This window comes from Leucoraja erinacea, chromosome 28, assembly GCF_028641065.1.
Source record: "Leucoraja erinacea ecotype New England chromosome 28, Leri_hhj_1, whole genome shotgun sequence".
NCBI lineage: Eukaryota > Metazoa > Chordata > Chondrichthyes > Rajiformes > Rajidae > Leucoraja > Leucoraja erinaceus.
The window spans coordinates 28,152,669-28,178,384 of record NC_073404.1 but is presented as its reverse complement, the minus strand read 5'-3'; the positions used below and the strand labels follow the sequence as shown (position 1 = coordinate 28,178,384).

Sequence of the window (25,716 nt, the reverse complement as noted above, 5' to 3'; positions counted from 1 at the left end):
AATCTCCCAGAAATACTAGGGGACCGAGGATCTAGTGGGAGGGAGGAACTGAAAGGAATCCACATTAGTCAGGAAATGGTGTTAGGTTAACTGTTGGGACTGATCCCCAGATAAATCCCCAGGGCCTGATGGTCTGCATCCCTGAGTACTCAAGGAGGTGTCTCTAGAAATTGTGCATGCATTGGTGATCATTTTCCAATGTTCTCTCAACTCTGGATCAGTTCCTGTGGACTGGAGGGTAGCAAATGTAACTTCACTTTTTAAGAATGGTGGGAGAGAGAAAATGGGAAATTAAAGACCAGTTAGCCTTACATTGGTAATGGGAAAGATGCTTGAGTCGATTATTAAAGATGTTATAGCAGCGCATTTGGAAAGCAGTGACAGGATCGGTCAAAGTCAGCATGGATTTATGAATTGGAGATCATGCTTGGCTATTCTTCTGGAATTTTTTGAGGATGTAACAAGTAGAATGGATAAGGGAGAGCCAGTGGATGTGGTGTATCTGGGCTTTCAAAAAGCCTTTGACAAGGTCCCACACAAGAAATTAGTGTGCAAAATTAAAGCACGTGGTATTGGGGGTAGGGTATTGACATGGATAGAGAACTGGTTGGCAGACAGGAAGCAAAGAGTAGGAATTAATGTGTCCTTTTCAGAATGGCAGGCACTGACTCGTGGGGTGCCGCAAGGCTCGGTGCTGGGACCCCAGTTATTAACAATATATATAAACGATTTAGGAAATTAAATGTGGCATCTCCAAGTTTGTGGGTGACACAAAGCTGGGTGGCAGTGTGAGATGTGATGAGGATGCTATGAGGCTGCAGGGTGACTTGGATAGGTTGGGTGAGTGGGCAGATGCATGGCAGATGCAGTTTAATGTGGATAAATGTGAGGTTATCCACTTTGGTGGCAAGAACAGGAAGGCAGATTATTATCCGAATGGTGTCAGGTTAGGAGAAGGGGAGGTGCAAAGAGACCCGGGTGTGCTTGTAGATCAGTCACTGAAAGTAAGCATGCAGGTACAGCAGGCAGTGAAGAAAGCTAATGGCCTTCATTGCGAGAGGATTTAAGGTTAGGACCAAGGAGGTCCTACTGCAGTGTACAGGGCCCTGGTGAGACCACACAAGGAGTATTGTGCGTAGTTTTGATCTAACTCTTGCTATTGAGGAAGTGCAGCGTAGGTTCACCAGGTTAATTCCCGGGATGGCGGGACTGACATACGATGGAAAAAATGGATCGACTGGGCTCATATTCACTGGAATTTAGAAGGATGAGAGGGAATCTTACAGAAACATATAAAATTCTTAAAGGATTGGACAAGCCAGATGCAGGAAAAATGTTCCCGATGTTGGGAGAGTCCAGAACTAGGGGTCACAGTTTAAGAATAAGGGGTAGGCCATTTAGGACTGAGATGAGGAAAATCTTTTTCACCCAGAGAGTTGTGAATCTGTGGAATTCTCTGCCACAGAAGGCACTGGATGTTTTCAAGAGAGAGTTAGATATTGCTCTTAGGGCTAAAGGAATCATTTAGCCACATTATTGCCATAGAGGGAGTGCAGAGACGGTTCACCAGATTGATTCCTGGGATGTCAGGACTGTCTTATGAAGAAAGACTGGATAGACTTAGTTTATACTCTCTAGAATTTAGGAGATTGAGAGTGGATCTTATAGAAACTTACAAAATTCTTAAGGGGTTGGACAGGCTAGATGCAGGAAGATTGTTCCCGATGTTAGGGAAGTCCAGGACAAGGGGTCACAGCTTAAGGATAAGGAGGAAATCCTTTAAAACCGAGATGAGAAGAACTTTTTTCACACACAGAGAGTGGTGAATCTCTGGAACTCTCTGCCACAGAGGGTAGTTGAGGCCAGTTCATTGGCTATATTTAAGAGGGAGTTAGATGTGGCCCTTGTGGCTAAGGGGATCAGGGGGTATGGAGAGAAGGCAGTTACGAGATACTGAGTTGGATGATCAGCCATGATCATATTGAATGGCGGTGCAGGCTCGAAGGGCCGAATGGCCTACTCCTGCACCTAATTTCTATAGAATAGAATAGAATAGTTTCTTTATTGTCATTGTAACATGGACCATGTACAACGAAATTTAAAATGTCAGTGCACTAATTTCTATGTTTCTATGTTTCTATGTAATCAGGGGATATGGGGAGCAAGCAGGAACAGGGTACCGTTTGTGGATGATCAGCCGTGATCATATTGAATGGTGGAGCTGGCACCTATTGTCTATGTTCCCATGGTTCTAATCTCTAAGTGTCTAAATGTTTTTGTGTCTGTCTTGGAGCGAGGGGAGGGTTGCCGGGCCCCAGAAGACACTGGAGTGAGTGGTCGGAGCGGGACTGCGCATGTATGCTGTAGTGTTCCACAGGAGGAATTAACTTAAAGGGAGGGGAGAGTGGCGGGGAGAGCGGGATGCAAGTGGGTCTGCGGCGGCGAGCGGATCAAAGTGAGTTGAGGCTGCGGCTTTGATTCCAGCTAGCGACCTACACACACACGCAGACGTGTGTTGCAGCTGCGAGCTGGCTGGACTGGAAGCGGTGCCTTGCTGCTTGTGATTTGGCTTCAGGGAGCGAGCGAGCACAAGGTGAGTTATTGCCTTTTAGTTGCAAAATGCACCGTGCAATTGCAGGCTGGACTGTGTCCCATACCGCTTGCAGCGTGAGGCAGCAGAATCGCTCTGTTGTTTGTTTTATATATATATATATATGTGTGTGTGTATAAATAAAAAACGCGTTTGCTTACTATTTGGAGCAAGCAGACCGCAGTTTGTGTTCTGAAAATAGCAGAAGGCAGGGAGAGATGGAGAGGGGGAGAGAGAGAGACAGAGAGCAAAGTGCTGGAGGAACTCAGCGGGTCAGGCAGCATCTGTGGAGAGTAGACAGGCGACGTTTCAGGTCGGGACCCGGGAGAGGATGGGGGAGAGAGAGGGAGGGGGGGGGGGGGGAGGGAGAAAGAGAAAAAAACTTTATAAACTCTAAAAAAACAAAAATAGCTCTTTCACACACACCATCTCTGCGCGGCGTCTCGAGAGACGAGAGAGAGAGAGAGAGAGAGAGAGAGAGATAGAAGGGGGATGAGAGAGAGAAGGGTGAGAGAGAGAGGGGGGGGGAGAGAGAGATAGAAGGGGGAGAGAGAGAGGGGGAGGCGAGAGAGAGAGATAGGGAGATAGAGAGAGAGAGAGGGGAAGAGAGAGAGAGAGAGAGGGGGGGGAGAGAGGGAGAGAGAGAGAGAGAGAGGTGAGAAAGAGGAGAGAGAGAGGGGGGGGGGGAGAGAGAGAGAGGGGGAGAGAGGGGGGGGGAGAGAGAGAGGGAGGGAGAGGAGAGAGATAGAAGGGGGGGAGAGAGAGAGAGAGAAGGGGGAGAGAGAGAGAAAAGGAGGTGAGAGAGAGAAGGGGGGAGAGAGAGAGAGAGAGAAGGGGGGAGAGAGAGATAGAAGGGTGAGAGGGGGAGAGAAGGGCGAGAAGGGGAGGGAGAGGGGTAGGGGAGGGGGGAGAGAAGGGAGGAGAGGGAGAGTGTGGGGGTAGCGATATACAGCGCGAGTTTAAGCTGGGGAGAAGTACCACGGACAGGGGCAGTTCTTAATTCCCACACAAGAGGACGCAGACTTCCCATCTCGCTGCCGTTTAATGCTGGAGCAACTCAGCGGGACAGGCAGCATCTCTGGGCGACGTTTCAGGTGGAGACACCCTGCTGCTCACCAGAGATGCTGCCTGTCCCGCTGAGTTACTCCAGCATTTTGTGTCTACCTTCAGTGATGAATACCCCTCTCCCCCACTCGGGGAGGGCAAGAGATGGCGGAGATTTCTAAGAATCTCACTGTCTATAACTCATTCTCACCTAACCCACAGCTAACAATGAATGGCCTTGTCTCGTTTATCATCGTCACTTTTTTTAACCCATATCTCCCATTCATCTGTTCCCCATCTCTCTGCATCACCGACTACATCTCTCGTCTCCCTCTCCCTTGACTCTGCAGAAGGGTCTCGACCCGAAACGTCACCCATTCCTTCTCTCCAAATAGTCTCTTGCCCAGAGCGGGTGAATCGAGGACCAGAGGACATAGGTTGAAGCTGAAGGGGGAAAGATTTAATACGAATCAGAGGGGTAACTTTTTCACACAAAGGGTGGTGGGTGCATGGAACGAGCTGCCAAGGGAGCTAAGCTGAGGCTGGGACTATCCCAACGTTTAAGAAGCAGTTAGACAGGTACATCAGGATACATCAGGATAGGACAGACAAAAGTGCTGGAGAAACTCAGCGGGTGCAGCAGCATCTATGGAGCGAAGAAAATAGGCAACGAAGGAATGTTTTCTTCGCGTTTCTGGTCGAGACCCTTCTCTCCAGAGATTCTGCCTGTCCCGCTGAGTTCCTCCAGCATTTTTGTATGTGTGTGTGTGTGTGTGTCTACGGTGTAAACCAGCATCTGCAGTTCCTTCCCACACGTACGGGCGGGGCGAGAGATGTGAATGTCTAGACGGTGGAATGGGGAATGGGGGAATTTTAGCGTGATGGTCTTTGAATTGCAGTTTAAAAAGCGAGATTCAATAGCATCTATCTTAAGCCACGCAGTCTCTTAACGCTGTGTGTGCGTTTGTGTGGCGTGGCGCGCTAGTGGTTTAACACAGCGAGTAGACACCGCGTTACATTCTCCAAGTGTAGTGTATATTTGGGCGATTAGTGTAGGGGTGGTGGTGGTGGGGGGCGTCTAATCCAACCGACATAACCCCCCCCTTTTTTTTTTCTTTAAATGCGCATTATTTTCGAGAGAGTGTCGCATTGCTAATGGATACAACGAAAAACCCCGCTCCCGGTTTAAATGCGGTTTAAATCGGCTTCTGATCATCTGCAGTTCCTTCCTGTACTCTTCAGAACAACCGCGCTGATAACTTCCTCGTGTCTCCGTCTTCCTCTCCCCTGACTCTCAGTCTGAAGAAGGGTCTCGACCCGAAACATCACCCATTCCTTCCCTCCGGGAGATGCAGCCTGTCCCGCTGAGTTTTTACTCCAGCATTTTTATTTGTGTGTGTGTGTGTGTGTGTGTCTATCTTCCCAGCATCTGCAGTTGCTTCCCACACACAGACCTAACACTGGGTTAGTGTTTAAGAAGAAGCTGGAAAAATCGAAGGTAGATAGAAATGCTGGAGGAACTCAGCGGGTGAGGCAGCATCTGTGGAGCGAAGGATTCAATGAATGAATAAGTTTATTGGCCAAGTATTCACATACAAGGAGTTTAAGAAGGAACTGCAGATGCTGGAGAATCGAAGGTTACACAAAAAAGCTGGAGAGACTCAGCGGGTGCAGCAGCATCTATGGAGTCTGAAGAAGGGTTTCGGCCCGAAACGTTGCCTATTTCCTTCGCTCCATAGATGCTGCTGCACCCGCTGAGTTTCTCCAGCTTTTTTGTGTAACCTTCACATACAAGGAATTTGCCTTGGTGCTCCGCCCACAAGTGACAACATGACATACAGTGGCAGTTAAGAATGATACATAAAACACTAAACATTAATAATAAAACATTACAGTTTAAACATGTGAATTAAATAAAATACCAGAACAAACAGGAGGCTACAGATTTTTGGCTGTTGAGTAGAGCAACTACTCGTGGGGGGAAAAAGCTGTTTTTATGTCTGGCTGTGGCAGCTTTGACAGTCCGGAGTCGCCTTCCAGAGGGAAGTGATTCAAAGAGTTTGTGGCCAGGGTGAGAGGGGTCAGAGATGATCTTGCCCGCTCGCTTCCTGGCCCTTGCAGTGTACAGTTCATCAATGGAGGGAAGGTTGCAGCCAATAACCTTCTCAGCTGATCGGACGATTCGCTGCAGCCTCCAGGTGTCGTGCTTGGTGGCTGAGCCAAACCAGACCATGATGGACAAGATGAGGACAGACTCTACGATGGCCGTGTAGAATTGAAACATCATTGCCTGTGGCAGATTGTGCTTCCTCAGCTGCTGCAGGAAGTACATCCTCTGTTGTGCCTTTTTGACTGTGGAGTCGATGGTAGCCCCCCACTTGAGGTCCTTGGAGATGATGGTTCCCAGGAACTTAAAAGACCCCACAGATGTGACTGTGGTGTTGTTGATGGTGAGTGGGTGAGGGGAGGGGGAGCTCTCCTAAAGTCCACAATCAATTCCACTGTCTTAAGAGCATTGAGCTCTAGGTTGTTGCGATGGCACCAGGACGCCAGCTGTAACACTTCCTGTCTGTAGGCAGATTTCTCCCCATCCTGGATCAGTCCAATCAGGGTTGTGTCGTCTGCAAACTTGAGAAACTTGACAGAGGTGTCTGTGGAGGTGCAGTCATTGGTGTAGAGAGAGTAGAGGAGAGGGGAGAGTACGCATCTTGTGCTGCTCCTATGCTGAGGGTTTGTGCGATGGTTCAGGTCGAGACCCTTTCTCCATAGATGCTGCCTCACCCGCTGAGTTTCTCCGGCATTTTTGTCTACCTTCAACACTGGGTTAAGGTGCATTTACCATTTTTGTTTTTTTTCTTTCCCCAGCTTAAATTAAGAATAATTTATTATTAAATCATCGGCAGGCCGCTATAAACACCTTCAGTTGGCTTATTGAGTTTAAAACCGTGAAGGATATTATACAGGGGCTCAGCTCAGTTCAGAGCTGAAGTTCAGAGCCTGCTGTTTGTAGTTGTGTGTGTGTTTGGGTAAAAACACCTCTCCCATTGAACCATCATGGGCAGCGAATAACGTCACATCTCAGAACAAACCCACACACTTCCAGTGCCAAAACGCAGCTCGTTTCCCCACTCCAGTCTATTTTGTTTTGGGTCAGTTGGACATTAAACCCTGTGTCCTTTTCTTCTGCGTTTCCAGACTTGAATGGGGCAACATTTTTTAGAGGCAGATTAGACACAGAACACTGCAGTCACTCAGCGGGCCGGGCAGCATCTCTGGATAATACAGCCCGGCCCGCTGAGTTACTCCGGAGTTTTGTGTCTACCTTCGGAGTAAACCAGCATCTGCAGTTCCTTCTCAGTGGCATAGTTGTCAGCGTATGACACAAATTGTGTGGCTGGGAGTGAGTGGGAGTGACTTTCCTGTAAGAGTTTACCTTCTGACAAGTGCCAAACGTTTCCCTAAGCTTCAAGTAACCCCTGCATTCTCTCCCCCCCCCCCCCTTCCCCTCCCCCCCCCTCTCCCCCTCCTGGCTCCCACCCCCTCCATGGTCCCCACGTGATGGGATCTGAACATCTTATTTTGGGCATTTGCAGAGTTAAAACTGACAGTTGCATTGGGGCTAATGAAGTTAAATTATTCCCAGCAAGCTGTTGCCGTTACATCAAGGGTTACTGTCTTTGGAGGCTTGAGATGAGATTTTATTTCAGTTTCCCACCCGTCCACTTTAACATAAGACTAAAATTTCCCAGACTGTGATTAAAATTTAAATCTCACCTCTAGCAGGACGTAGAGCAGTTCAGCCCACGATGATTGTACTGCACATGATGCCTAAGGGCGGCACGGTGTCTCAGCGGTAGAGTTGCTGCCTCACAGCGCCAGAGACCCGGGTTTGATCCTGACTACGGGTGCTGTCTGTACGGAGTTTGCACGTTCTCCCCGTGACTGCGTGGGTTTTCTCCGGGTGCTCTGGTTTCCTCCCACACTCCAAAGACGTGCGGGTTAATTGGCTTTGGTTTTTAAATAAAAAGTAAAGTGTCCTTAGTGTGTGTAGGATAGTGCTGGTGTACGGGGTGATCGCTGGTCGGCACTGCGCCCGTAGTCGGGATCGAACCCGGGTCTCTGGCGCTGTGAGGCAGCAACTCTACCGCTGCGCCACCCCCGGGTCTGAGTAGCAAGTCACCCTTTCACAAAGCCACTGGCAGTTTTACATTTGTTGTGAAACTTGATGAAGATGGAACATAAAACTTTGTGTTCTGTTTAGAAAAATTAACTCTGCATTATAATCTTTCCGTTCAAAATAATTTGTGTGATATCTCTAGTTAATGGCTTGAAGGTTTATAGCCCTGACAGAGGTATATAGTGCAGACAATTATAAGGGGCTGTCTGAATCTTTTATCCTAAGTGGGAATGCTATAGTCTAGAGGGCACAGCATTAGGGTGAGAGGGGAAAACATTTCGGGGAGATGGTCAGGGCAAGTTTTTTTTAAATATACACAGTGGTGTAAAAAGGAAAAGATTTAATGGGAATCTCAGGGGTAACTTTTTCACACAAAGGGTGGCGGGTGTATGGAACAAGCTGCCAGAGGAGGTAGTTGAGGCTGGGACTAACCCAACATTGAAGAAACCATTAGATAGACACAAATATAGGCTCTTGTCAATTCAAGAGAGAGCTAGATAGGGCTCTTAAAGATAGCGGAGTTAGGGGATATGGGGAGAAGGCAGGAACGGGGTACTAATTGGGGATGATCAGCCATGATCACATTGAATGGCCAATTGGCCTACTCCTGCACCTATTGTCTATTGTCTAAAAAAAGCTGGAGTAACTCTATGGGACAGGCAGCATCACTGGGGAGAAGAAATGGGTGACGTTTCGGGTCAAGACCCTTCTTCGGACTCGACCCGAAACGTCGCCCATTCCTTCCCTCCAGAGATGCTGCCTGTCCCGCTGAGTTACTCCAGCTTTTTATGTCTATCTTTGGTTTAAACCAGCATCTGCAGTTCCTTCCTACACATTAAGGAACGGTCTCCATATGGCGTCTACAGCCTAAAGTTGTGGGTCAACTTGTTCTATTTGATCTTTTGTTTGTGTACGCGGGGTTGATTGCATTAGTCGACACAGGGCGGACCACGTGAAGGTTGCAATCCCACCCCGTTTAGAAACAGTTAGACAGGTGCATGGATAGGATGGGTTTGGAGGGATATGGACCAAATGCAGGCAGGTGGGACTAGTGTAGCTGGGACAAGTTGGCCGGTATGGGCAAGTTGGGCCAAAGGGCCTGTTCCCACACTGTATCACTCCATGGTTGGTGGTAGGGGTGGTGGTGGAGGCAGATTTGATATTGGCATTGAAGTGGCTCTTGGGTTAGGCACATGGAGATGAGAGGGATATGGATGATGTGCAGGCAGATAAGATTAGTCTGACTTGGCATCATGTTCGACACAGACCTGTTTGCTGTTCTGTATTCTATAAGTGATAGGATTATTTTGTGGTCCATTTCATGTAACAAGATAATGGCAATCCGTCCATGCAAATATCTGTCATTCATCTATGTCATTAACTTACAATCAATGTTTAGTTTCAATTTAGTTTATTGTCACGTGTACCGAGGTACAGTGAAAAGCTTTTGTTGCGTGCTAACCAGTCAGCGGAAAGACAATACATGATTACAGTTGAGCCATTCACAATGAACAGATACATGATAAGGGAATAACGTTTAGTGCAAGGTAAAGTCCGATCAAAGATAGTCCGAGGGTCACCAATGAGGTAGATAGTAGTTCAGCACTGATCTCTGGTGGTGGTGGGATGGTTCAGTTGCCTGATAACAGCTGGGAAGAAACTGTCCCTGAATCTGGAGGTGTGCGTTTTCACACTTCTGTACCTCTTGCCCGATGGGAGAGGGGAGAAGAGGGAATGGCCGGGGGTGCGACTGGTCCTTGATGATGCTGCTGGCCTTGCCGAGGCAGCGTGAGGTGTAGATGGAGTCAATGGGGGGGGGGGTTTGGTTTGTGTGACGGTCTGGGCTGCGTCCACTATTCGCTGCAACTTCTCGTGGTCTTCAATAAAGTCAGTAAGTCTGAAGAATTGTCTCAACCCGAAACGTCACCTGTTCCTTCTCTCCAGAGATGCTGCCTGTCCCGCTGAGTTACTCCAGCATTTTGTGTCTTATCTTCGGTATAAACCAGCATCTGCTGTTCCATAATACACACACAGGGGAATAACGTTCAGTGCAAGATAAAGTCCAATTGAAGATCGTCGGAGGGTAACCACTGAGGCAGATAGTTGCTCAAGACTGCTCTCTAGTTATTGGTTGAATAACTCAGTTGCCTGATCACAGCGGGGGAACAAACGAGGGATATGTGTAATATTGCACAATACTTCCTAGTCACTGAAGTCTATGAAGTGCATTCTTTGATATGCAAAATTTAATGATAATATTGTATTGGAAGAAAAAAACCTTAGGAACAAGTGCCCCGTAAGGGAAAAAAAACAAATAATAAAATATCAAGGAGGAGAAGCAGAGGGCAGCAGCGTTAATTTAGTTGAATGTACTCCAAGGTCCAGCAATGGTTTAGTTTTAGAGATAGGCAGAAATAGGGCCTTTGGCCCACCGAGTCCATGCCAACCAGCGATCCCCGTGCACTAACACTATCCTACACACACGAGGGACAATTTTACATTTTATAACCAAGCCAATTAAACTACAAACCGTTGGAGTGTGGGGGAGGGGACCGAAGATCTCGGAGAAAACCCCGCGCAGGTTGCGGGGAGAACGTACAAACTCTGTACAGACGGCACCCGTAGTCAGGATCGAACCCAGATCTCTGGCGCTGTGAGGCAGCAACTCTACCGCTGCGCCACCCTGAGTTTGTTAATCGTCTGTCAGAATGGTTCTGATGCAAGATAATAATAATAATACATTTTATTTATGGGCGCCTTTCACGAGTCTCAACCTTACAAAAATTTAGCAGGTAGAGGAAAAACATGTAAGGGGAATGAAATAAATAGTAGAGACATGACTAGTACACAAAGTAAAGACAGAATTCAATACAAAACACGATATGAGGCAATTAATGCACAGATGAAAAGGGAGGGGGACGTGGGGCTAAGGATAGGCAGAGGTGAAGAGATGGGTCTTGAGGCGGGACTGGAAGATGGTGAGGGACACGGAATTGCGGATCAGTTGGGGGAGGGAGTTCCAGAGCCTGGGAGCTGCCCTGGAGAAGGCTCTGTCCACAAAACTGCGGAGGTTGGACTTGTGGATGGAGAGGAGACCGGCTGATGTGGATCTGAGGGACCGTGAGGGTTGGTAGGGGGAGAGGAGGTCAGTGAGATATGGGGGGGCCAGATGGTGGAGGGCTTTGTAGGTGAGGACCAGGATTTTGTAGGTGATCCGGTGGGAGATGGGAAGCCAGTGAAGTTGTTTGAGGACTGGAGTGATGTGATGCCAGGATTTGGTGTGGGTGATGAGTCGGGTGGCTGCGTTCTGGACCAGTTGGAGTCGGTTGATGTAGGTGGAGCTGATGCCAAGGAGAAGTGAGTTGCAATAGTCCAGTCGGGAGGAGATGAAGGCATGGATGAGTCTTTCAGTAGCGGGAGGTGTGAGAGAGGGTCTGAGTTTGGCGATGTTGCGGAGATGAAAGAAGGATGTTGCAGAGATGAAAGATCACCAGTTTCCGCAGATGCTTCCTGACCAGTTTGACGTTTTTTCTTTAGAATTTTACTGTTTCTATTTCAGATTGCCAGCGTTTACTTTTTTTCTTTTCTGTTTTGGTTTTTATTTGGTTCAATTGAATGTTTTGTATGACAGTTATCCGCTTTCTAGAAGCAGTTTATAGCCTTGAAATCCCTTTCATCGAAAGAAATTCAGGCTTGCATTTCTCAAAGACCCGTTTATGAGTCCCCCTCCCCCCCCACACACCCCTTTTCAAAGCTGTGCCCTGTCCACAGAGGTTTTCCCACCCCATTGTAGTCATTGGGCAATGTGGCAGGCTGTTCTGGCAAAGTCGAAGTCAATTTTATTTGTCACCTGCACCCGAAGGTGCAGTGAAATGAATTTGCCAGCAGCAATACACTTAAAAAGAACACACAATACACAATAAAATTTAACACCAATATCCACCACGGCATTCTTCACTGTGATGGAAGGCAACAAAGTTCAGTCAGTCCTCCTCTTTCATTCATGTTTATTACAACATGTTCCCACTATATGGTAATGTTGTGGGAATGTCGTTTTCCTGTGTTATTTGAGGCATAACCAGCATCTGCAGTTCCTTTCCACACAAGAGTTGATTTTGACATCTTGTTCGGAATGGACATTGCGGGCTGAAGGGCCTGTTTGTGTGCCCTGCTGTGCCATGCAGTGGGAGGGCATGGGTTGGCATCTGATGAGCGTTTGACGGCACTGGGCCTGTACTCGCTGGAGTTTAGAAGGATGAGAAGGGGGGGGGGGGAACCTCATTGAAACTTACCGAATAGTGAAAGGCCTGGATAGAGTGGATGTGGAGAGGATGTTTCCACTGGTGGGAGAGTCTTGGACCAGAGGTCACAGCCTCAGAATTAAAGCACGTTCCTTTAGGAAGGAGATGAGGAGGAATTTCTTTAGTCAGAGTTTGGTGAATCTGTGGAATTCATTGCCGCAGAAGGCTGTGGAGGCCAAGTCAGTGGATATTTTTAAGGCAGAGATAGATAGATTCTTGATTAGTGCGGGTGTCAGGGGTTATGGGGAGAAGGCAGGAGAATGGGGTTGGGAGGGAGAGATAGATCAGCTGTGATTGAATGACGGAATGGACTTGATGGGCCGAATGTCCTCATTCCTCACCTAGCACATGACCTTGTATCTAATAGCCCTGTATCCAGGCAGCATTCTGGTAAACCTCTTCTGGAACCCTCAATAGACTATAGGTGCAGGAGTAGACTATTCGGCCCCTCGAGCAAACCTCACCACAGCCTCGAGGTTCTTTATATAATGGGGTGAGCAGATTCAGGAACAGTTTCTTCCCCTCTGTTATCAGGCTTCTTAAAAAGGTCCTTCCATCAGCTAGGGCACTATCTGATTTACCTTTGCTTAATGTGTAAGAAGGGACTGCCAATGCTGGTTCACAGATAGACACAAAGTAAATCCAGCGGGTCAAGCAGTATCTCTGGAGAAGAAGGATGGGTGAAGTTTTGGGTCTGAACCCTGTTTCACACTGAACGTAGAGGACTTGACTTTCTCTACATGTGGCCTGAAGAGGGATTATAGACAACAGGAGCAGGAGTAGGCCATTCGGCCCTTCGAGCCAGCACAGCCATTCAATGTGATCATGGCTGATCATCCCCAATCAGTACCCCGTTCCTGCCTTTTCCCCATATCCCCCCCCCCCTGACTCCGCTATCTTCAAGAGCCCTATCTAGCTCGCTCTAGCAAGTATCCAGAGAACCGGCCTCCACCGAGGCGGAGAATTCCACAGGGACTCACAACTCTCTGTGAGGAAAACGTGTTTCCTAGTCTCCGTTATTCTTCAACTGTGGCCCCTGGTTCTGGACTCCCCCCAACATCGGGAACATGTTTCCTGCCGCTAGCGTGTCCTGAGCAATTACGAAGCAATTTTGTCGCCCGTCCATCTTCTCCGGAGATTTGCGGTGCCAATGGGGCCTAATTCTGCTCCTTTCATTTGAGCACTTGTGTTAACCTGCATCAGCAGCCACACAATGCACTCTGATGTTGGTCAATACCAGCGTGTGGCCCGGTGCTTGATAATCAGATTGCTCTGGGGCCAGTTATTGACCTGATCTTCGTTACCTCAGCTCTTTGTGGCTCAGCAATAAATCTGCGAATTCAAATGTGCCCAAAGGAACAAGAGGCATAAATAACAAGATAGCGCTCCCTCGTGAAATACAAGAGGCATCTTTTAATATAATAGGCAGCGATCGATATGACTTGCATATTTCACTTTTTCATTTAAGTGTTGCCTGAATCTTGCTCTGAGCAGTTTAATAGAGGTAATGCATTAACAGATGGACTATTTTTGACTGCTTTCTACAATCAATACATAATCATTTTTTTTAAGATGAGAAAGGAACACTGGAATATATTTTTGGATTTTCGCATTAAAAAGTAGCCCGGAGTTCTTAGGTCTTAGGTCCCCTTCGGTCGAGGCTGACCATGGGTGTCTCCAGGGTGTTATTCCCTATGTGGAAGACGCCTGTGCGTGACTTTGTGGGAAGACTGGTGCACAGACAGCCACCCCACGGTCCTTGACAGATCTGGGTCAGGATCCAGTGGCGTGGAGTCCAAGACGTCCGGAGATCCATTTCTGCCGCAGCCTTCATCCGCCTTCCCAGCCGTTGTGACGCTCCACTAAGGTCAGCCATCGTCCTCCGCCTGTTCCACCGTTGAGGTCTTGGTTGGATTGCACTTTGTCGGAGACCTCCCCCTCGACCTTACCGCCATGGGTGGCCCTACCAGGAGCACAGCTCCAGACGGCATCGCTCTCAGGATCTCAGGACCACACAAGCTTCTCCACCACGACAAGGTGACAATCCACGGAGAAGCCGTGGACATTGGTTTAAGGCGGGGGGTGGGAAGATTTAATAGGAATCTGCGGAGTAACTTTTTCACACAAAGGGTGGTGGATGTATGTGACGAGTAGCCAGAGTAGGTAGTTGAGGCAGGGATTATCGCAACGTTTAGTAAACATTTAGACAGGTACATGGATAGGGCAGGTTTAGATGGATATGGACCAAACGCAGGGAGGTGGGACTTTTGTGTAGATGGGACATGTTGGCTGGTGTTGCTGGGCCTGTTTCCATGCTGTAAGACTCTGTGTCTCTATGAAGAAGGGTCTCGACCCGAAACGTTGCCTATTCCATCTCTCCATAGATGCTGCTTCACCCGCTGAGTTTCTCCAGCATTTTCTGTCCACCTATGTCTCTCAATGCCAGTTTTAGTTTAGTTTAGAGATGCAGTGCGGAAACGAGCTCCTCGCCCGGCGACTCCATGCCGACCAGCGATTCCCGCACACTAGCAGTATCCGACACACACTATGGACAATTTACAATCTTTACCAAAGCCTGCACGCCTTTGGAGTGAGGGTGGAAACCGGAGCACCCGGGAAAAACCAACGCAGGTCATGGGGAGTACCTGCAAACTCCGTACAGACAGCACCCGTAGTCGGGATCGAACCTGGGTCTCTGGCGCTGTGAGGCAGCAATTGTTGCCGCCATGGCTCGCACTATTGTGCAGGCATTCATCATATCATTGCGCTATTATGCATGCATGCTGGCTTGCAGTTTACTGTAAAGATCAACAATAGGTTTTAATATTATTGATATTTTTCAACTTGCTTCATTTGAAGTTGCCATGCACTCACCAATTGAGATGTTTTGGAAATGCTGTATTATTAATAGCAGCGTGCACTGGTTGCGTATTGGGGGGGTGGGGGGGGGGGGAATGTTAAATAATTACTCTTTCCTTGGGGGGAACTCGGTGACTTGTGTTTAAATCCGAGTGAAATACTTTTCTTTGATTTTTGCAGAATTAATTTTTGCCCGAGATATCATCTCCGCACAGATTGAGATGTGGGAAAGGCTAGCTGCCTGAAAGATGCATCAATAATGCACCAAATTCTGACCAATTCCATTTTCTTTCCTGATATTATCCGTATTTCCCTTACGGCACCGACGGAGACCCTTTTCACACCCATCATCCCCGTATTGACTGGCAAAACAATCTTTCTGAACCCCCTTTCCCCTCCCCCCACCCCCCCAACCCCCACACCACCATCACCACCTTTTCTCCCCACACTTCCCTCCCCTGCGCCCCACCTATTTCTCCTGTCCACCGTGGGCGGCGTGTTGGCGCAGCGGTAGAGAGTCCAGCGACCCGGGTCCGATCCTGACTACGGGTGCTGTCTGTACGGAGTTTGCACGTTCTCCCCGTGGCCTGCGTGGGTTTAATCCGGGGTCTTCGGTTTCCTCCCACACTCCAAAGACGTGCAGGTTTGTAGGTTAATTGTTTCGGTATAAAATGTAAAAAATTGTCCCTGGTGGGTGTAGGATCGTGTTAACGTGCGGGGATCGCTGGTCGGTACGGACTCGGTGGGCCGAATGGCCTGATTCTGTGCTGTATCTCTAAGTGAAACTAAACACTCTCTCCTCCCAACCCCGCTCTGATTAAATCCTGAATAAGTATCACTGATTGAATGCATTCCCCTCAGCTGACAATGAACCTGCATTTCCTTATCAACATCCGCTTTGATCTGTCGTTTTCACACCTTACTCTTCCGTATCGCTAGTCTCTGACTATAGACATAATGCTGGGGTCTGAATCTGAGTTCAGAGTCTGAAGAAAGGTCTCGACCTGAAACATCACCCAGTCACTCTCTCCAGAGATGCTGCCTGACCCGCTGAGTTACTCCAGCATTTTGCAACTATCTTTGGTGTAAACCAGCACCTGCAGTTCCATTCCCACACCCCCCTTACTCTCACTGGTACACTTTCCTCCCTCCAGCAACACTTTACACTTCAAACCTGTCTCATGCCTTCCTTTCTTATCTCTGGCCTTTGTTCCAGCCATCTGCCCTTCGACCCCCTCCCCTCCCTTGCCTCTTTTGACCTAGTACCTGCATTGCTTTGCCTTGCCTCTCTCATCTCTGGCTTTCTTCTCTTCCCCCCCCCCCCCCCACAATCAGTCTGAAGAAGAGTCTCAACTTTAAACGTCATCTATCAATGTTCTCCAGAGATGCTGCCTGACCTGCTGAGTTACTCCGGCACTTTGTGTCCTTTTGTGCATTAACCAGCATCTGCAGTTCTTTATTCCCACAGTCCTTTTTTCCACATTTCCCATCAACTCTCCAGTTAAACCTAGTAGTAAATTACAAACTCCTTAAGATGTATGAGCTGTATTCTTGAGGCAGTGGTTTGTTAATATTCAGTATTGACCTTCTGGAAGTTAAACGATCGGAGGTTTAGCTTTATTAGAGATACAGAGCGGAAACGGGCCCTTCGTGCCACCGAGTCTGCGCTGGCCAGCGATCACCCTGTACACTAACACCATCACGCACGCACGCACACGCACACGCACACGCACACGCACACACACACACGCACACATGCACACACAACAATTTACAATTTCACCAAAGCCAATTAACCTCCAAACCTGTATGTGTTTTTGGAGCATGAGGTAGACAACAATGCTGGAGAAACTCAGCGGGTGAGGCAGCATTTATGGAGCGAAGGAATAGGTGACGTTTCGTGGGCTTGTGGGAGAGCTGGGAAGGGGAGGGGAAGGAGGGAGAAAGCAGGGACTACCTGAAATTGGAGAAGTCAATGTTGATACCGCTGGGGTGTAAACTACCCAAGCGAAATATGAGGTGCTGCTCCTCCAATTTGTGGTGGGACTCACTCTGGCCATGGAGGAGGCCCAGGACAGAAAGGTCGGATTTGGAATGGGAGGGGGAGTTGAAGTGTCTTCGGAGTGTGGTAGGAAGCGGGATCACCTGGGGATGTGAAGTCGGTTTAAGGATTAGATATCTGTGTATTTGTTAGATGTGTGGGTGTGTGAATTGGAGACGAACAACAATGACATTCCCATCTTGTAACAGATGCTTGGCTGAATTTAGACATTCTATTTTAGATACTTAACAGATACTTGGACAGGTACATGGATAGGAAATGCTTGGAGGAATGTGGACCAAACTAGCTTTGATGGGCATCTTGGGCAGCATGGCCAAGCGGGCCGAAAGGCCTACTGTGCTGTATGACACTATGATGTTATTTACAGTGTAGAAACGGGCCCTTTTGCCCACCCGCGTCTGTGCCGACCAGCGATCCCCGCACACTAACACTGTCCTACACACACTAGAGATAATTTACAATTTTACCGAAACCAAAGCCTCCAAACGTGCCGTCCTCTAACTGGGGGCCCTTCATTATAGAGAGTGTGATCTATGTAGCATGATGAGGGCTGGCTATAGGTCTTGCAATAGGTCTTGCAAATGCAGCACATATTTCCCACCTGTGACACGTCCTAAACCTTTCGTTCCACGAACTGTCTGGATTGAAATAGCAATTTGCCGAGAGTAATCAGTGCCAACTTGCAGCTCGCCCTCATCAATATGTTCCTGACCCGTGAAACATTGACATCGAGGCGCTCCTAAATGGTCGGCAGCAGGGTCTGAAATGGTTTGACCTTTAATGATGGCATCAACTAAGCTTCATAAAATGGGCTATAAAATAGCATAACCTTGAAGCCTTGAAATGGCTCTTTAGCTCTCGTTAATACATAATGGCATCTCTGGGAAGTTGTTCTGCTGTTAAAGGGAGCACCTGAGATGACCAATTAATGCAGTGTGAGTTGGCTCCATAGCAAATCAAGGTTTTGAAGTCCCAAGAGTTTTTGGCTGAGAAGTAATTTGGAATTAAGTGGAGAGTTGGAAACCACTTTGCATAACAAGCGATGTGACCTTATCAATACTCCTTGCCATTCAGGTGTTGGTATGTTGCTTCTCAGTCAGTTGTACAGCGTGGAAACAGGACCCACCACCCAACTTGCCCAAGCCCACCAACTTTCCCCATCTACGCTAGTCCCACCTGACTGTGTTTGGCCCATATACCACTAAACCTGTCCTACCCACGTACCTGTCCCAATATAGTACCTGCCTCAACTGCCTCCTCCAGCAGTAGACACAAAATTGCCGGAGTAACTCAGTGGGTCAGGCAGCATCTCTGGAGAGAAGGATTAGGTGGTGTTTCCGGCCGAGACCTTCTTCAGACCCGAAATGTAACCGGTTTCCTGAGCATGTTGTCCCGTTGACTATGTTTCCTGCGGGTGACAATAGACAATAGGTGCAGGAGTAGGCCATTAGGCCCTTCGAGCCAGCACGCCATTCAATGTGGTCATGGCTCATCATCCCCAATCAGTATCCTGTTCCTGCCTTCTCCCCATATCCCCTGACTCCTATGTTTAAGGGCCCTATCTAGCGCTCTCTTGAAAGCATCCAGAGAACCTGCCTCCCCCGCCCTCTGAGGCAGAGAATTCCACAGACTCACAACTCTCTGTGTGGAAAAAGTGTTTCCTCATCTCTGTTCTAAATGGCTTACTCCTTATTCTTAAACTGTGGCCCCGGGTTCTGGACTCCCCCAATATCGGGAACATGTTTCCTGCCTCTAGCGTGTCCAAACCCTTAATAAACTTATATGTTTCGATAAGATACCCTCTCATCCTTCTAAATTCCAGAGTGTACAAGCCCAGCTGCTCCATTCTCTCAGCATATGACATTCCCGCCATCCCAGGAATTAACCTCGTAAACCAGCGCTGCACTCCCTCAATAGCAAGAATGTCCTTCCTCATAATTAGGGGACCAAAACTGCAGACAATACTCCAGGTGTGGTCTCACTAGGGCCCTGTACAGAACAGTAATAAAACTCCAGTAAAGTGAAGTTGAAATCCCATCAATGCAATTTGAGTTTCCTAAAGATGTTGACATTGAAATGAAAGATAGTGGCCATGATGCATGAAAATGATTCATTAATATTCTCTGCAGAAGGAAATTTGCCGCCTCTCTCCCCTGTGACCCGAGTGTCACTCTGTTACAAGTCAAACTTGTTGATTATTATTTGCCTGCTGAAATATTCATTTGGATCAGCCAGGAATGGCCGTGTAATATTAATCCTGCCAAAGTGAATATTACAAAACTAGACAAAGGTGTGTACCCATGTCTTGGGGAGAATGCGCTTCCTTTCATTCGGCTTTGAGGCGGGCACGGTGGCGCAGCGGTAGAGTCGCTGCCTCTCAGCGTCAGAGACCCGGGTTCGATCCCGACTACGGGTGCTTGTACTTTCCCCCTGTGACCGCGTGGGTTTTCTCCGGGATGCTCTGGTTTCCTCCCGCACTCCACAGACGTGCAGGTTTGTTGGTTAATTGGCTTTGGTAAAATGGTAAATTGTTCCCTGGTGTGTGTTGGATAGAGCTAATGTACGGGGATCGCTGGCCGGCGCAGACTCTGCTGGCCGAAAGCCCTGTTTCCGCGCTGTATCTCGAAACTAGACTAAACAAGATTGAAATGAGCGCAATTATTACATGTTGAAGAATGGGTAGTTGACCGCGGATTGTCACCTTGTTGTGGTGGAGAACCTTGTGTGGTCCTGAGATCCTGAGAGCGATGCCGTCTGGAGCTGTGCTCCTGGTAGGGCCACCCATGGCGGTAAGGTCGAGGGGGAGGTCTCTGGCAAAGAGCAATCCAACCAAGACTTCAACGGTGGAACAGGCGGAGGACGATGGCTGACCTTAGTGGAGCTAACGTCACAACGGCTGGGAAGGCGGATGAAGGCTGCGGCAGAAAAGGGTCTCCGGACGTCTTGGACTCCATGCCACTGGATCCTGACCCAGATCTGTCGAGGACCGTGGGGTGGCTGTCTGTGCACCAGGAGGAGGCCATTCGGCCCTTCGAGCCAGCACTTCCATTCAATGTGATCATGGCTGATCATCCCCAATCAGTACGCCTAGTTGGATTGGATCGGATCGAGCTCATTTTGGAAACAACACAGATGTACTTTTCATGGAAATTCAGAAAGTTTTATCTTTTGAGCTTCGGCAACTAACAAATCTCTGTTTTAAAAAAAAATAACTGGTGTGCTTTCCCGAATGAATCACGACCAGCAATTAAGATGAAGATCTGTGTGTTTAGTTTTGTTATTAATTATTCTCTTTAAGCCATCTTGTTTTTGACTAAAATGGCAGATGTTGACTAGGTGAAGGAGTCCCTTGGTGTGCAGATGTTTATTTTGCAATGTAGGCACCGCCCCCTGTTCTATGCACCATATTCGTCACAAGAACTGCTGCCTACTTTGTCCTGGAACATCGGAACATAGAAAATAGGTGCAGGAGTAGGCCATTCGGCCCTTCGAGCCTGCACTGCCATTCAATATGATCATGGCTGATCATCCACAATCAGTCCCCCGTTCCTGCCTTCTCCCCATATCCCCATTTCCCTCTCCCCCTGACTCTCACTCAAGAAGGGTCTCGACCCGAAACGTCGCCTATTCCTTCTCTCCAGAGATGCTGCCTGTCCCGCTGAGATACTCCAGCATTTTGTATCTATCTTCGGAGAGGTTAAATGGCTTGGTATAAATGTAAAACTGTCTCTGGTGTGTGTAGGGTAGTGTTAATGTGCAGGGGACCGCTGGTCGGCGCGGGTTCGGAGGGCCTGTTTCCGCGTTGTATCTCTAAATGAAGGGTGGTGGGTGTATGGAACGAGCTGCTGAAGGAGGTAGTTGAGGCAGGGACTATCGCAACGTTTAACAAACATTTTAGACGGGTATATGGATAGGGTGGGTTTAGAGGAATATGGGCCAAATGCAGTTAGGTGGGTCTCGTCTAATGTAGAAGGGACATGTTGGCCGTTGAGGGCAAGCTGGGCCGAAGGGCCTGTTTCCATGCTGTAAGACTCTATGAATGGGTGATACAAGGAGCTGGAGATGCTGGTTTACAAAGAAGGCTCAATGGACCAGACAGCATCCGCGGAGAACGTGGATAGGTGATTTTGTGCGGGGACCCTTCGGAATGATTACGGTGGTGAGAAAGCTGGGAGAGAGGTCGGGGCAAAACTAAGCCGGAAGAGTGTTTTCTCCCTTCCTTCCCCCGGCTTCCTTCCTGTCCCACCAACCCCCAGCTTTCTTTCCCTCGCCTCCCAGACGCTGAGTATTGGCCAGGACATGTTGGCCACGGTGGCGCAGCAGTAGAGATGCTGCCTTGTAGCGCTGGTGACCCGTGTTCGATCCCGACTACGAGCGCTGTCTGTATGGAGTTTGTACGTTCTCCCCGTGACCTGCGTGGGTTTTCTCCGGGGTCTTCGGTTTCCTCCCACGCTCCTTCCAAAGCCATAGAGGTTTAAAGGTTGATTGGCTTGGTCTATGTGTAAATTGTCCCTCATGCGTGTAGGGTAGTGCTAATGTGCGGTGCGGACTCGGTGGGCCGAAGGGCCTGTTTCCACGCCGTTATCTCTAAACGAGACGTTTTGGTTCAGTTTAGTTTATTGTCACGTGTACCGAGGTACAGTGAAAAGCTTTTGTTGCGTGCTAACCAGTCGGCAGAAAGACAATACATGATTACAATGGAGCTGTCCACAATGTACAGATACATGGTAAGGGAATAACGTTTAGTGCAAGGTAAAGTCAGCTAAGTCCGATCGAGGATAGTCCAAGGGTCACCAATGAGGTAGATAGTAGTTCAGGACGGCTCTCTGGTTGTGGTAGCTTTTCGCTGTACCTCAGTGCATGAAAATAATATACTAAACTAAACTAAAATACTTGCTCGGGTCTTCAAGATAAAACTCAGTTATTGCCCTGGGAAAAAATATCAGGTTCGATAAAAATAAATGCTGGGAAGTTTGCCGTTGGCCTTGGTAAGTCACCGATGTGAAGGTATTTCCGGTAGACTTTGCAGGAAGTGCCTCCTCCGTTGGGAAAACACTACACTATCTACACCTTTCTGTCGGAGAGAGAATACTTGGAGATGTTGCAAATTGAAATTATACAGCGTGCCTTAATAATTCTTGTCTGTTATCACTAGCTTCCGGCACTTGGCATGCTTCCATTCTGCACTAATATCCGAGTCTATGCTGAAAGACAGTGCTGTGCTGTATTTCCATAATCACGATTTTCAGTTGCTGACTAATATGCGTTATGATATAACTTAAAAATAATGTTTGTCCCCTCCCTAAATACATACTGGAGTTTGGCGACTCTTTGCGTGCTGGTCTCACAGTTTAGTTTACTAGTTTAGAAATACAGCAGGGAAACAGGCCCTTCGGCCCACCGAGGCCATGCTCACCAGCGATCCCCGGGCGCTAACACATTGGGAAGATGAGGAAGAATTTATTTAGTCAGAAGGTGAGTGGATATATTTAATGCACAGATATAGATTTTTGATCAGTACAGGTGTCGGAGGTTATGGGTAGAAGGCAGGAAAATGAGGTCACGAGGGAGAGATAGATCAGCCATGATTGAATGGTGGAGTAGACTTGATGGGCTGAATGGCCTAATTCTGCTCCTATCACTTATGATCTTATGACTTATCAACACTATCCTACACACTAGGGACGATTTACAATTTTACCGAAGCCAATTAGCCGACAAACCTGTACGTCTTTGGAGTGTGGGAGGAAACCGAAGATCTTTCCCATAGGAAAGATTGCCATAGAGGGAGTACAGAGAAGGTTCACCAGACTGATTCCTGGGATGTCAGGACTTTCATATGAAAAAAGACTGGATAGACTTGGCTTGTACTCGCTAGAATTTAGAAGATTGAGGGGGGATCTTATAGAAACTTACAAAATTCTTAAGGGGTTGGACAGGCTAGATGCAGGAAGATTGTTCCCGATGTTGGGGAAGTCCAGGACAAGGGGTCACAGCTTAAGGATAATAATAATAATAATAATGTTTATTTATATAGCACTTTTCAACAAAACCAGTATTTGAACCAAAGTGCTTTACAGAGATTGATTAAATTAATTGAACAGATCAAATGTCAATAAATCCATACAAAACAAAAAAGAGAAAAAGAGAAAAAGACACAGAACAGTACACTATAGAAATCAACAAGAAACGTCCCCCCACAGCAGAATTCACTGTGAGGGAAGGCACTAAAAATATCCAGTTCTCCCCCATAGTCCACCCGAGGTCGGGGTCTATATGTGGCCTCCTCAGCCAACTCGGTGTTTTCAGGCCCTCTTGCCGCGAAGCTGGATCATCGGCGTCGGGTAAACATTCTTCAGCGGCCTGGACTGAAGCGGCCGCTTCCTCCCCGAAGACTGCAACGACCAAAGTTCACAGGCCGCGCCGGCCGAACCTCCGACTCTGGCGATCTCGGATCCCAGGCCCCGCGGTGCTGTAAATCCAGTGCCACCCGCCCACGGCTGGACGCTCTGTAGCCGCAGCTCAACGATGTTGCAGTCGGCGATCACAGTGCCCCGGAGATTACCGCAAGGCATCGCCCGCTCCACGTTGGTGTCCCAGCATCTACACCGCCGGCGAAGCTGTAGTCCCGGCAGGAAACGCCGCACCAGCGCTGCTCCAGCTCGATGGTAGGCCGCACAGAGAGGACGAAGATGCGGTTCGGAGAAAAACCGCATCTCCGACCAGGTAGGACTGGGGTTAAAATAGTTTCCCCCTTCCCCTCCCCCCACCCACCACATAAAAGAAGACCTCCAAGATACATTTTGGACGGACAGGACTAAAAATAAAAATAAAAAAGGGTGAAAGGACGGACTGCAGGAGGAGCAGTCATACACAACGGCGCATCACCCCCGCAGTCCGCCATCTTAAGGGGGAAATCCTTTAAAACCGAGATGAGAAGACCTTTTTTCACACAGAGAGTGGTGAATCTCTGGAACTCTCTGCCACAGAGGGTAGTCGAGGCCAGTTCATTGGCTATATTTAAGAGGGAGTTAGATGTGGCCCTTGTGGCTAAGGGGATCAGAGGGTGTGGAGAGAAGGCAGGTACGGGATACTGAGTTGGATGATCAGCCATGATCATATTGAATGGCGGTGCAGGCTCGAAGGGCTGAATGGCCTACTCCTGCACCTAATTTCTATGTTTCAATGTTCTCTGGATACTTTCAAGAGAGAGCTAGATAGGGCTCTTAATTATATTGGATTCGGGGGATATGGGGAGAAGACAGGAACGGGGTACTGATTGTGGATGATCAGCCACGATCACAGTGAATGGCGGTGCTGGCTCGAAGGGCCGAATGGCCTGCTCCTGCACCTATTGTCTATTAACGGATGTTGATTGTGTTCAAAAGCCTCACTGCTGTTCCTGCCTTGCCTCACGACATGTTTCTGTGTCCCATTTAAAGTCTAAAGTCGGTGGCTGCGTAAAGTAGGAATGGAGAAAACAAGTTTAAAGAGGGAACCCAACCCGAGACATTATCTGTGCGTTCCCTCCGCAGATGCTGCCCGATCCTCCAGCACTTTGTGTTTTGTTCAAGATTCCAGCATCTGCAGTTCCTTTGCATCACAAGTTTGTTGAATCTTTGACCACCAGCCCCACCTCCGCCAACCCGCTCCCCATTAGGTGAAGGGTCAGTAGAATTTGCTGGCAAAATAACACAACAGCTTTCGGTAGCAGCAAAGCACAACACCATTCAGTTGACCTTTCTCTAGGCAGAATCCTATTTATAGGATCCAGTAAAATGCCTCTGGGAAGACGTTAACCTTTGGACAGCTACATTAATTTTGGTATAGTTTTTCGTTCGAGTTACAGCGTGGAAACAGGCCCTTCGGCCCACCGAGTCTGCGCCTACTAGCGATCCATATAACCATATAACCATATAACAATTACAGCACGGAAACAGGCCATCTCGGCCCTACAAGTCCATGCCGAACAAATTTTTTTTCCCCTTAGTCCCACCTGCCTGCACTCGTACCATAACCCTCCATTCCCTTCCCATCCATATGCCTATCCAATTTATTTTTAAATGATACCAATGAACCTGCCTCCACCACTTCCACTGGGAGCTCATTCCACACCGCCACCACTCTCTGCGTAAAGAAGTTCCCCCTCATATTACCCCTAAACTTCTGTCCCTTAATTCTGAAGTCATGTCCTCTTGTTTGAATCTTCCCTATTCTCAAAGGGAAAAGCTTGTCCACATCAACTCTGTCTATCCCTCTCATCATTTTAAAGACCCCGCACATTAACACTGCCCCTGGTGTGTGTCGGATAATTTTACATTTACACCAAGCCAATTAGCCCACAAACCCGGATGTCTTTGGAGTGTGGGAGAAAACTGGAGGAAACGCGCGCAGATCGCGGGGAGAACGTACAAACTCCGTACAGACGGGCTGAGACCCAGGTCTCTGGCGCTGTGAGGCAGCAACTCTACCGCTGCGCCCCCGTGCTTCCCTAATTAAATAAAAATTGGCGACAGTTCTACAGGGATAAGAAAATGGGAGTTCAGTTGACAATGACAATTTTTCTTGAAGAATAATTCATCTCTTTTTATTAATATAATAGTCTATCTGTAAAATGGATCCCCTGCTAATATTATGAAGATGTGTTAATATTAGAAGATGTTACTAGTGACGATTGGTTGGC

General features: G+C 48.1%; 1 protein-coding gene across 1 annotated transcript in view; it reads left to right on the top strand.

Annotated features, from left to right (window-relative positions):
• The first annotated feature begins 2,386 nt into the window (after positions 1-2,386).
• LOC129710843 (WSC domain-containing protein 1-like) overlaps positions 2,387-25,716 on the top strand; it is a 59,935-nt gene continuing 36,605 nt past the window's right edge. The window contains exon 1 of the mRNA XM_055658120.1: positions 2,387-2,593. The gene's annotated coding sequence lies outside the window, so the exon portion shown is untranslated. The remainder of the gene's footprint in view (positions 2,594-25,716) is intronic.